Source organism: Cnephaeus nilssonii, assembly GCF_951640355.1.
Source record: "Cnephaeus nilssonii genome assembly, chromosome: 6".
Lineage (NCBI taxonomy): Eukaryota > Metazoa > Chordata > Mammalia > Chiroptera > Vespertilionidae > Cnephaeus > Cnephaeus nilssonii.
In genome coordinates, this window is record NC_137077.1 from 97284554 (window position 1) to 97296868 (window position 12315).

The following is a 12315-nucleotide window of genomic DNA, read 5'->3' on the forward strand; positions in this document are numbered from 1 at the left end:
AAGTGTGAAGATTTAGATCATTTTAACAAAAATCCAATGTATACACTCATTAAAAGATCTACAGAGTGACTTCTCAGTTTAAATTTCTATTAAAATTTAAGAGCTCTGAGGTGATCATGGGATTGGGTGCCTGGTTGTTCTCACTGAAATGACAGGCCGTCGGAGACTGCATCAGTGGAGACTGCATCAGAGACATTAATGTTTCTGGTTCCTTCAGAGAAGAGCAGACACCAGATTCATCGGTGGCCTGAACAGGTGACTGGAGAGGACACTCCTGTCCCTGAGCTCAAGAGGAGGAGGATTTTGAAGGAATGCTGAGCTTGTTTAATGAAAATGAAGTCAAAATTTCAGAAGGGTATCATCAACTTTGAAGCAAATTTTAAGATTTCCCAATTGCTGGTGATGTTTCTGAATTGTCCAGCAGGCTCTGTCAGAAACATGCTATCTGGAAGACACAGTCCCCATGTCCCTGACTGGAGAGATGAGTTTCTGCCTATGGTGAGATCCCTCAGAATGTCACAGGACCACCATAAACAGAGCAGGTCCCCTGGAGTAAGCGAAGGGAGTGTGGCTTCCTCTGCTCTGAAGCCGGGTTCTGTCAGCCCCTGTCTATGTGGTCACTCCCTGATCACATCCGGTTTCCTCTCTGCATTTTAATACAACTGAAAGCAGTAACTTGTAGGGTGGTTGTGGGGGCCAAGTGTATGTAATACACGTATCATGGGTGGGTATTAAATAAATTGTAATATAATTGCACTGCATTAAAAAGAAGTAGGCACAGACTCATTGCGACATGGTTGATTGGGCCACAGCAGGGGTAATACCCACAGATGTAAGAGTGAATTGCTGTTGGCTGTTGCTTGTTCCTATTAGTACCCAGGACAGAGTGCCCCAGTCACTCAGCAATCTTCTGCTTTGCAGAAGCCTTGAGCATCCTCCACTTTCACCTTGCTCTTCACTCTGCCACTGCCAACCTTAGCTCTGCAGCTGCTCCCAGTCCAACCTCCCTGTCAGCTATGTTGTCACCTTCTCTCCATTCTAGAATTTTCACAGCCCACCAACACAGAATAAATATACATCTTTCTTCTAGACACTGGCTCCCTTATAGTAAGAGACAGGCAGGATTTCATCTTTAAAAGAATCGGCTATAATCAGATTAGAAGAGTTACTATGGACCATCTGCCAGGACACAGAAATAGTTTCATTTTGAAAGGACAGATGACATAATGCTATTCCTTTTCAGCATCATTTCCATGGTGATTATTCCTAGAGAGCAGATTCTGGCCTTTGCAGAGTCTTGAATTTTATTGAGAATATATGTAGGTGTTTTTTTTTATTTTTTTCTTCAATTTTGGTGAAATGTTGGATTATTCCTACAAGTTAGCTGAAGCAATATTACTCATTTACCTCAGGTGTATTAAAAAAACAGTAATTCTCCCCAGCATATATAAGTTATTTTTATTGCATGTTTCTAGGCCAGGCAGTTTCCTAAGTAATATATTTTTTTCTTTTGCTATTTATCTTTATTTCAAGCATGGTGATCCAAAATGCCTTCATTACATGGTATTATAACCAATGAAAATACAGAGACTCTTAACCAAAGGCCTTGAGCTGTGAAAACATATTCCTTTCCACTGAGTTGGAGATATCTGTGTACTTTATGACCATACTTTCTGGTTGTTACAGATTCTTTTGCTTGGACTGCAGGATGGTGTTAAATATTCAGTTTTATCCTTCTAGGTATTTAGTTCTTTGACAGAAGAAAGGTTTTGTGCTTCTGATGGAAGATAAAATGAATTCATCTTCCAAAAAAAAAAAGAAAAAAAGATTTGAAAGAGCCCATTTAGAGTGACCTGTGCAGGCTTCTGAGCTGGAGGTGCTTCTGACTTTATCCCTGATGATTTCTTTCTTCCTTTCAGATAGCAGACATCCCTGAGGTTTCAACCTGCCGTCCTACAGATGAACAGGGTCATCTGCCACCCTCCTCCACTCCCAGGGTCTAACACAGAGGAGGGTCAGGGAGGTACAGCTCGAGTGTGCCTATTGCTGTGAAATTAACCCACTTGGAAAAGCTAAGATGAACAGGGCCTAGCCAAGGAATTTGAGAATGTGTTCAAGCTGCCCCTCAGTGTGCACTATGCCAGGAATCGCCTTCACCCAAGAATCAGCCTCCCTCCCTCCCTGTTCAGGTAGATTTATGGATTCTCCCATCCATACTACAGAAGCTGACTGGACCATGGGACTAGTGGTAGGAAAGACAGGAGGGGGTAGGTTTGTTGGGAATATTTGTATAAAGAAGGCAATAAATTAGTGAAATATTACATTATTATACTAAAACTAGAGGCCCGGTGCACAAAATTCATGTACGGGGGGTGGAAGGGAGGGGGAGTCCCTCAGCCCGGTCTGCATCCTCTCCAATCCGGGACCCCTAGGGGGATGTTAGACTTCCTCTCCCAATCCGGGACTGCTGGCTCCTAACCACTCACCTGCCTGCCTGCCTGATCGCCCCTAACTGCTCCCCTATGGGCCTGATCGTCCCTAACTGCTCCCCTGCTGGCCTGATCGTCCCTAACTGCCTCTGCCTCACCCCACACCTGGGACCCAGGATTCCCTCCTCTGGCTGGTCATAGGCACCTGGGACCCGGGCCAGCTTTGCCCAGGCTGTCTGCAGCTGTAGGGGACTGTGGGTGGGTGGCTTTGTCTGGGCTGCAGCCACAGGCACCCGGGACCACAGGGCGGGGGGCTTGTCCCTCTCCCGGGCTGCAGCCACAGGTGCAGCCATTGGTGCCTGGGACCATGGGGTGGGTGGCTTGTCCCTCTCCCAGGCCACAGGTGCAGACATAGCTGTTGGCACCAGGGACTGCAGGCCAGGCAACTTGTCCCTCTCCTGGGCTGCAGGTGCAGCCCCAGCCGCTGGTGCCTGGGACTGCAGGGTGTGCGGCTTGTCCCTCTTTTGGGTCACAGGCACAGGCACAGCCGCTGGCACCCGGGACCGTGGGTCGGGCCACTTGTCCCTCTCCTGGGCCACAGCCTGGCTGATCCCCATTCCTCTCTCGTGAGCTCATTTGTGCCTGGCTGGTCTTCATTCCTCTCTCCCTAGTGTTGAGTGTCTGAGCCATTATGGCATGATGGTGTGAGGGTGCGATGACCATTTGCATATTAGCTCTTTATTATATAGGATTTGGTCAGGTGAATGAGTAAGAAGAGAGGCTCTAAATCTAAGAGTGGCTTTTTGATAGCCTTCAAAAAGGTGCGAGGCAGGTGGCAAAGACTGCGAAGCAGCCAGGCCTGAATTAGGAGGCCAGATAGCTACCGGAGGAGAAAGTGCATGCCTTGCAAACATGCACATGAATTCAGCTTTTAAAAAGTGCTGCCCTTTCTTCTAATAAGACTATCACAAAATCTTGTCTGATGCAGTCCTTGGGATGCCAATGGAAATGCCCATGTTGAAATACATTTCCTTCCTGTACATCAAAAGCATTTGCTTTTATCTAGATTTGCAGTCCCTTTCTTTTTAGTCTCCTATTAATAAACACTGGCACATAATAATGTTATTGGAAGAGCATGGATCTTATCTGTGTTCTGTAGGTAGAATATTAATCATCAGTATATCAGCTTTTCCACCTGTCTTAGGAAGTAATGGCAGAGACTTTATTACCAACTCTAGAGGGTCAGAGCCTGTATTCTTGTTGCCTTTTGAAACTGCTAATCTTTTCAACTATATGTCGACATTTTCTTTGTTGGCCAGAACAGATAACTTTCAGTTTTTCTGGTAAGTACATAAGGCTTGCAAAGATAAATGAAATTCATAGATAATTCCCATGCTTCATTTTTGCTATTATTTTCCTCTACTTCCTCAGAAAATCTTTTTGAGAGCGAGCAATGCTTGACAGATTTGAATTTCATAGTGGCTTCTTTTCCTTAGCATTTCCAACTAAAGAGATTGTAAGGAAGTGGGTGGGGAAGCATTTGTAGGTACAAATCCAATACTCCAGCCTGGGGCAGCCAGCTGGAGTTTATAGTAAACTACACACACTCACACACAAACACACATAAATTGCCGGAAAGGGCAAAAATCTCATTTTCAAGGTCCCTCAGTTTAAATTTCTGTGCCTCCTTTTTGTCATGTGGTGTTTAGTATTCTGTTTCACAGCATCCTATCTAATAAAAGAGTAATATGCAAACTGACCATCACTCCAACACACAAGATGGCCACCCCATGTGGTCAAAGATGGCTGCACCCATGTGGACACAAGATGGCTGCCACAAGATGGCCGGCAGGGGAGGACAGTTGGGGGGGAGGGCAGGCCTGCAGGGGAGGAGAGTTGAGGGGGACCCAGGCCTGAAGGGGAGGGCAGTTGCGGTGGGACCAGGCCTGCAGGGGAGGGCAGTTGGGGGCAACCAGGCCTACAGGGGAGGGCAGTTCGGGAGGGACCCAGGCCTGCAGAGAAGGGAGTTGTGGGGGACCAGGCCTGCAAGGGAGGGCAGTTGGGGAGGACCCAGGCCTGCAGAGGAGGGAGTTGGGGGGGAACCAGGCCTGCAGGGGAGGGCAGATGGGGAGGACCAGGCCTGCAGGGGAGGGAAGTTGGGGGCAACCAGGCCTGCAGGGGAGGGTAGGTGGGGGTGACCAGGCCAGCAAGGGAGGGAAGTTAGGGGCAATCGGGCCAGCAGGGGAGCAGTTAGGCATCGATCAGTCGATCAGGCTGGCAGAGGAGTGGTTAGTGGGTGATCTCGGGCCTAAATGGGCAGTCGGACATCCCTTGAGGGGTCCCAGATTTGAGAGGGTGCAGGCTGGGCTGAGGGACAACCCCCCTGCCCCCGTGCATGAATTTTGTGCACCAGGCCTCTAATATATACATATATGTATATATATACATATATACATATATACATATATACATACATACACACACACACACACACACACACACACACACACACACACACATATATATATCCCACCCTGCCTTTTATTACCAAAGTTATTAATTTTATGTACATTACATTCCGTTTGCCTCAGGAGAGTTTACTTTCTCTGGGATTAGGACCTTTTATTTATCTTTTATTTTCTATTGTTCTTTGCCCTGTGCTTTTTTTATTGGATGATGCTCAGTAAATTGGATCCATTTCAGAGCTTTTTTGAGTTCTGTCACCACATCATCTTGTTCCTCTTACCTTCCTAACTCTGGAGGCTTGATCCAGAGAGCCGCAGTCTAAGACGGGGATGAGCACCAGACAGGGGCATGAGGAGCCTGGCCCCACCTTCTGTGACAGGCCTTAGAGGTGGGACTTAGAGTCACAAAGCCTTTCAAAGCTGTAGTTTTCACATATAAAACAAGAGGGTTGAACTACTTCATGTCTCACATCTTTTCCATCTCTAACTCTCAGTGATTCTGTGATTGTATCTGCTCAGCAAGACATCACCCAGAGAGCTAAATGAAGGAAAGTGGTTTTGCCACATATTAATTAACTTATTAATTAATCCTATCTAATAATAGACAAATATGCAAATTGGCCATAACCTCCGACACACCCACAAGCCACGCCCACCATCCAATCAGAGCGAGTATGCAAATTAACCCAAACCAAGATGGCTACAGCCACAGAGATCAAGGTTTTCTAGGTAACAGAGGAAGCCAGCTTTCTGCCAGCCGTTGCAGGCCTAAGCCTCCACTCAAGCTACAAAGTTTCAATTATAGAAGGTAAACAAATTCAAACAAATGGCGGCAGAATGGAGCTTGAGAGAGCAGGCCAGGGTTGCCGGCGGCAACAGGGGGAGCAAAGCTTTCTGCACACCCTGGCCGGGCTCACCCAGTTAAGGCAACAAAGTTTCAATTATAACCCCAACACAAATGGCTATGGGCCTTGGAGGGAGCCCCAGGCTTGGCTCTGCTCCAGGCTACAAAGTTTCAATTGTAGAAGGAAAATAAATTCCAGATACCAGGGCCTCCGCTTGGGTTGCCAGGGGGCGTGGCCCGCCTGCAAACCACCACAGGCCCCTCGCTCAGGCCGCCCCATGCCCCAAGGAACCCCCACCTGATCCGGGACGCCCTTCAGGGCAAACCAGCTGGTCCCCACCCCTGTACCAGGCCTCTATCCTATCTAATAAAAGAGTACTATGCAGATTGATCATCACTGCAACACACAATATAGCTGCCCCCATGTGGTCAAAGATCCTGCCCCCATGTAGACACAAGATGGCCACCACAAGATGGCCAGCAGGAGAGGGCAGTTGGGAGGCACCCGGCCTGCAAGGGAGGGCAGTTGAGAAGGACCAGGCCTGCAAGGGAGGGCAGTTGGAGGTGATCAACCCTGCAGGAGAGGGCATTTAGGGGTAACCAGGCCGGCAGAGGAGGGAAGTTGGGGGCAAACAGGCTGGCAGCAGAGTGGTTAGGGGGTGATCAGGCTGGCAGGCAGAAGCGGTTAGGGGCAATCAGGAAGGCAGGCAGGCAAGCAGTTGGGAGCCAGCAGTCCTGGATTGTGAGAGGGATGTCCCAGATTGGAGAGGGTACAGGCTGGGCTGAGGGACAACCCCCCTCCGTGCACGAATTTCGTGCACTGGGCCTCTAGTATGTTAATAAATACTTACTGCATGCCTACAATGTACTGGCCACTTCTGGCAACTGGGGCTCTGTGGTGAGCAGGGCTTATTTGACCCTTACCGTCCTGGAGCTGGTGCTCCAGAGGGAGATGCAGACCACAAACAATAAACACACATGGACTAGCTGGGGAAAGCTGTGTAGGACACCGGGCTGCAACTGGGACAGAGAATGAGCACCAAGGAAGCCTGCCTGACAGGGACACATTGAAGCTGAAACCTGAAATGTAAGAGGGGTCCAGCCATGTGAGCAGCCAGGCATGGAGTGTGCAGAGCAGTGACAGAGATGCAGGGTAAAGGAGAGAGCAGAGATGGGGGTGAGGAGCGGGGGAAGGGAGAGGGGTTTCACCAGCCACGCAAGTCAGAGCATGGAAGCCCTGGGAGGTCGTGACAGGGAAATGATCTACCTGATTAATGTGTCAAGATATTACTCTGGCTGTTGTGTGAAGGGAGAACAGTTCTACAGAAGCGAGAGTGGAAGCAGTAGATCTGGTAGGAGATTTGTATGTGGCTTACATGGGAGATGGTGGTGGCTATAGAGGTGGAGAAAAGTGGATGGGCTAGGCATGAACTTTGGGAGTCCCTCTGATTTCCCCTAATAGATTTGGTGTGAGTGAAAGGAGAAAGGGTCCGGGAAGCTTTTGAGATTTCTGGCTTTGGTGATACGGTAGACAATGACACCACTATGCCAGGTAGAGGAGACCTGGGAGAACTGGGGCCTGGTGGTGTGAGGTCGGTGGTAGGCAAGAGGTCTTCTATCCCCTGTAACTGCCTGGAATAAGTCCTTCAAATTCTAACATCCCATTTTCTCTTGATAAAACCTGAGTTCTGGAAATAGCTTGTTTTCAATGTTTGTCATTAAATATAATTGTTAAAAACAATCTTATGTCTGAGATACGCAGTATGAAAGAAGAATTAGTAAGAGCCAAAAATCACGTGCAATGACCTGCAACCTCACTAGAGGTAAAATAAAAACAAAATAAAATATATTTTTTAAAATCCTCACCCAAGGAGATGTTTTACTGAGAGAGAGAGAAGAGAGAGAGAGAGAGAGAGAGAGAGAGAGAGAGAGAGAGAGAGAGAAACCTTGATGTGAGAGAGAAATATGTATTAGTTGTCTCCTGTACTCACCCCTACCGGGGATCGAATCCGCAACCCAGGTATGTGCCCTTACTGAGAACCAAACCAGAAACCTTTCGGTGCATAGAACAACCCTTCAACCAACTGAGCCTCATTGGCCAGGGATAAAATAAAAAATTTTAACCCATCAACTTTAAAAAAGGTCGATTTAGTGGAAGCTCACAGTGGTGGCTTCAGAGCATGGACTGTGGGTTCAAATACCAGCTCTTCCATTTGCTATCAGAAGTAATTGAACTTTTCTTCACCTTAGTTTCACATCTGTAAGATGGGACAGTAATAATATTCAGCCATCAAGTTGTTATGTGGATTAAATGCAATAAAGCACTGGAAACAGAGTCCAATAATGGTGTTATTCAGGTGTTGATGAAAATAATTTCCCGGTGTCTACTGAACTTTGTTCAATTAAAAATGTTTTTGTTCCTCTTATGTGCCAACTACTGTTTAGGCTTGAGAATAGAGTGGTGAACTGAGGAAGAGGAACCTGCTCTCCTGGAGCTTAGGTAGGATGAGAGGAGGCAGATAATAGACGGTCAATATGCACAAGCATCAGATAACCCTGGGTGGTGAGACTATGTACTAAACAGGGTGACCATATGTCCAGTTGACACCTGGTATCTGATAATCTGTTAGGTTTTGCATCTTTGAACTCTCAAAAGTGTTCCAATTTCATATAATAACTGATACACAAGCATTTGTATTAGCTTTATTTATAATTGCCCAAACCTGGAAAGAACCCAAACATCCCTCACCTGGGGACTATAAAGAAACTGTGGTATGTAGCATGGAGTCCTATTTAGCTATAGGCAGGAACTGACTACTGATAGATGAATTTCATGTGCACTGTGCTAGGACAATGATTTTCAACTTTTTTCATCTCATGGTACACACTAATTACTAAAATTCTACAGAGATACCAAAAAATGTATTTTTTGCCAACCTGACAAAAAATAGGTACTTTTTATTTATTCACACTGGATGGCTATTGTTGTGTTGGCTATTAGCATTATTTTTTATTTGACAATCTGATGGAAAAGAGATTAGTGCTCCTGACTAAATAACTCAGGTATTGCATGGTTTAAAAATTCTTGGGGCACACCACTTGAAAATTGTTATGCTAGGGGAAAGAAGCTACACACTAAGGCTGCACAATGCACACTTATACTTACTAAATGGCATTCTGGAAAAGGCAAAATTGTAGGCACAGAAAACAGATTATTAGTTGCCAGGGGCTGGGGTTGGGGGAAGGTTGGCCACTGAAGGACTTTGGGAATCTCTGGAGCCCATGGAACTGTTCTGTAGCTGCTTGTGGTGGTAGTGGTCACAAGACTGTATACATTTGCCAAAACTTGTAGAACTGTACAGCAAAAAGGGTGAATTTTACTATATGTAAATTATATTAATAGATAATTGGAAACAATTCTCATGCAAGAAAAAAGTGTCCCTATTTGAATGATAAATGATTTGGTCATTCTAATTGGGAAGAGTTTTGAGAGGGAGGAGATGGAGCAGGAAATAGGGGGAAAGAAGGATAGAATGAAGAGTGACACTTTTTTCTTGAGGGCAGCACTTGTTTATTCACAGATGATTATGGGACATCCATTATGTGCCAGGCCCTGGCATATAGTCTAGGCACAGGAGATGCACCTGTAAACAAAACAAATACTATCCCCCGCCCCCATCAGTCCTGAACGGGTAGCTCAGTTGGTTAGAGTGTTGTCTCAATACACCAAGGTTTTGGGTTCAATCCCCTATCAAGGCATATATACAAATCAACCAATGAATGCATAGATGGGTGAACAACAAATTGATGTTTCTCTTCCTCTCTTTCTATTTTTCTCTCTCTCTTCCCCTCTCTCTAAAGTCAATAAGTAAGTAAATTTAAAAAGAGAAAAACAAATATCCCTCGTAGAGCTTAGCATTCTGTGTAAAAATGCAAATGTGCATGCCTATTTCCACAGTGACTCTAGCTTTAAGAACGCATCTTAAAGAAATGTGGGGTACAATAAAGACACGCAATTCTCTGACAATAATGGGACTGGCAGGTAAATTATGGTAAAAGTGATCTTAAAATTACAAATTTATTACATATACTAGTATTTATGTGGGGAGGTATCCATGACATGCAAATTTAAAAAGTGGAGTTATAGACACCCATTCTCTGAGTGTAAAAAAAGGGGATATTACACATCAACTCTATTTCTTGGGGTGGGAGTACGGGACATTGGTATTTTTATTTTTTAAAATACAATGAGGATCCATTTCTTTTATATTGGCAATTTTGAAAGAAAAATCACATTCAAGAAAGAAACAAAATAATAGGCAAGGAATTAATATCCTATATTTTCTGTGTTTGAAATTTCATGCTGGAAGGAAGGATTTGAGCTTTTAAAGGGGAAAGCAAATACTTTTTGTTGGCAAAGGTGAATGAGGCTTATTTTTGGAGAAACATGCAATATTTTTTATTGGTGAGACTTTAAATATTAGTTAACCTTTTGCACTCAGATGTCAAGTGCAAATTACTCTTTGAATGTATCAATAATTTGAAATATAAAAAATCCAAATAAATAAGTTTATATGAAAATAAACTCCAGTTTTTTATTCTACTGCCGCGCTTTGTAAAATCTGGGGTATTTAAAAAATTAAATCCTGAGTAGAATAAAGGAATCGAGAAAAAAGCAAGCGAGTGCAAAGGGTTTTGCTTAAATATCAGATTGGTCTATCCTATGAAAAGACAAGTTACCTCTTCTCCTGGCCCTCTATAAAGGGGAAATAGCAGCATTTCAGTTATGTCCATATGCTTCTTCACCTTCCCCCCAAAGACATTCTTTCTGAACACAGTCCTGTTTATTATTAGAAAAAAATGTGACATACTCATGTCTGGACCTGGATAAGAAGGATAAAGCGAGACCCAGAGAGCTGTTATATTTCACGGGATTTGGCAGGCTGTCACAGAATTCAGCACCACAGATAGCTACAGAGCCTGAAACAGGTATTTACTGTCCCCCAACTAGCAAGTCAATGTTTTAATCATATGGTGGTGAAGCTGAACTCATGAAGTTCATCAGTCTGCAGTACACCACGTTTTAGATGACCTGTAGTTGCACCTGTTGAGAATAAACTTTCACAGCATTATGCAATAGGACCAATAACCTGGATTTCTAAAATGATTACAAAGGCAGAAAACAGGAACAATTGCCATGAGACTTTCTAAAGCTGGTGAATGCATCGACTTGTATGCAAATATTCTAAGTGACTTAATATAAAATCATCCTATTAAATGTGGTGGAACATTATGGACCCTGAATATATGCTCAGTAAAAATGTCAACCAGAATTTGAAAGTTGGGATTTTGACTTTTTTTGTGTTGTTATACTTACTGTTAAATTTTGAGCTTATATCCTGCACATTTTTCTGTATCTAAAGTTCTTCTGAAGGATAATATATTGCATGGTAGTAGCTACTGTTGGATGGAATTGCTTTTACATTCAAGGGCACAGCGCTTGAATATTTATATGAAAACCCACAGCTGATAAAGCCTTACACAGCAGACCTGGCCGCGGAGGAAGGCTGTAGAACAGTAATGTTCAGTTTTCAAAACCCATGCCTCCGTTTAATAACAGAAAAATAGTTCAAGCTTCCTTTAGTTTGTTTATTTTCTAAACAAATCAAATATCATGACAAATGTAAATCAAACAGTTATGGTCAGAAGGTATTTTTCCATATAATTTCCCCGAGATATTCTGGGGCAGGCCTTCTGAGGTGAGGGGGAGAGGGTGCATCTCAGGTTACCCAGCTGAAAAGGGTGGCTTAATAATCTGCATCTGAGAAGACTGAAACAGTAGGGTTTGTGCTGTATTGAAAGCGGTGTCTACATTTGCCATTTTAACTCCAGTTGGAGGAGATTACTTCATCCTGAGTGCCTACTATGTGCAAACTACTGGACAGCAGTTTACTACCCTCCAGCCTAATGAGCTTACAGTTTAGTAAAAAAAGAAAGACACAGGTAGCTATAAGTAGGGTATATGTATCCATATTAAGGAGATACTCTCTTAACTGTAGTAAAATAAGATGCACATCACTATAATTAAAAAACACAGTATGACAGTTCCAAAAGGAAAGATTTGGGGGTTCAGGATATGAAGAGACAATATCCAGCTCCTTCTGCACCATTTTTGGGGGTGGAGATGGAGGAGAAAATTTAGGAAAGTTTTCAAAATCAGAAGGTGGAGCTCCCTGTTGGATGGGGAGGACAACTTTATAGGGCAGGCTGCTTTAAGTAGAAGAGTCAAGGGGATGAAGTCTGAAAACATGTGGGTCCATTGTTCATCAGACTTTGAATGTCAAGCAGAGACACCTGTCACTGAGCTAGGCTAAGCCACGGTCATGTTAGTGAAGGGCACAAAGATGGTAGACCAGCTGAGTTCCTCTTTCTTTGAGAATACCTTTCACACTGGACTGGACAGAACAAGCATGGTAATAGGAAATTGAAGCACAAGATGGATGAAGAGATTGTATCTGAGCATGTAGATGCTATCAGTCCGCTTTATAATTCATAAATGTTTATGCATTCCACTGAA

At 44.3% G+C, this 12315-nt stretch overlaps 1 protein-coding gene across 4 annotated transcripts in view; it reads left to right on the top strand.

The window, feature by feature from the left end:
• Positions 1-12315, top strand: part of MTUS2 (microtubule associated scaffold protein 2) — a 603680-nt gene that overhangs the window by 201938 nt on the left and 389427 nt on the right. The gene's annotated exons all lie outside the window — the stretch shown is intronic.